This window comes from Lepisosteus platostomus, chromosome 4 (assembly GCF_059453375.1).
Source record: "Lepisosteus platostomus isolate fLepPlt1 chromosome 4, fLepPlt1.hap1, whole genome shotgun sequence".
Classification (NCBI taxonomy): domain Eukaryota; kingdom Metazoa; phylum Chordata; class Actinopteri; order Semionotiformes; family Lepisosteidae; genus Lepisosteus; species Lepisosteus platostomus.
In genome coordinates this window covers 57,903,640-57,904,519 of record NC_142614.1, presented here as the reverse complement: position 1 = coordinate 57,904,519, position 880 = coordinate 57,903,640, and the positions used below count along the sequence as shown (strand labels likewise).

The 880-nt window shown below is 35.0% G+C and overlaps 1 non-coding gene across 1 annotated transcript; it reads right to left on the bottom strand.

Moving 5' to 3' along the window:
- Window positions 1-493: 493 nt before the first annotated feature.
- Window positions 494-615, bottom strand: LOC148673483 (small nucleolar RNA SNORA5). Its single transcript, XR_015936242.1, has one exon. It is a non-coding gene; the product is annotated as a small nucleolar RNA SNORA5 (small nucleolar RNA).
- Window positions 616-880: the final 265 nt, after the last annotated feature.

Sequence of the window (880 nt, the reverse complement as noted above, 5' to 3'; positions counted from 1 at the left end):
ACTTAAGCCATCAGGTTATGTTCAGAAACCTAAGGGCAAACCCTGGCGAATCTTCATTAATGTTCTGTTACTAACAGAAGTCTGCTATAAGTGTACCTTCTAAATCATCTCATCACAGACCAATTTATGAACCTCATCATCTGCAATTTAATTGCAGGAAGATGTTTTAGCACTCTGTGATTCTGACATTCAAATGTGCCTCCTTAGTTGTCAGGTCACTTGTGCACTCCCTGTTCATTAATTTTCTGCTCCCTTGTATCCTATATTAATTATGTTATTAGTCAATTTCTTTATTCCTGTTCTGAGTTAATAAATTGTAATTATTGTTTCAGCTGAATTTAATCAGGATCATCCAGTAAATTAGCACTCATTACTACCACCAAGTATGAAAGATCTATATTTTCTTACCACTTTCTTAATCCACATTCTGTATGCAGACTACCTTTGTATAGTGTTACATAGAACACATGCTATTTTCCATGGATCTAAGAAATAATTTTTGAGACTAGACTATCTTTTATTATAGAATAGAATTTGGAGCATTTGGAGCCCCAGAGTCCCAGAGTCGTTTTGGCTGCCTTATGGGCAAATACGTATTAAATTGACTAAACCTCAGAATAGCAGCCAAAGTTGTCTGTGCACTTTAATTATTTTGACCTCCTAATGCTAAAGTAGTAAAGGTTTATGTGAAGGTGGAGTGAAGGATCAGTCTGGGCAAGGGTATTGTAATCTTCTCTTACTCTAAGGAAATTAACATGGGTTTTGGAATAGATATCTTTTAATCCTGCACAGGAAATAGGGCCTATTAAAATATGCAATTTCTCATCTTCAGGCTTCTGTATATTAATTAACCCCTTTTCCAATACATTATTATTTGGTC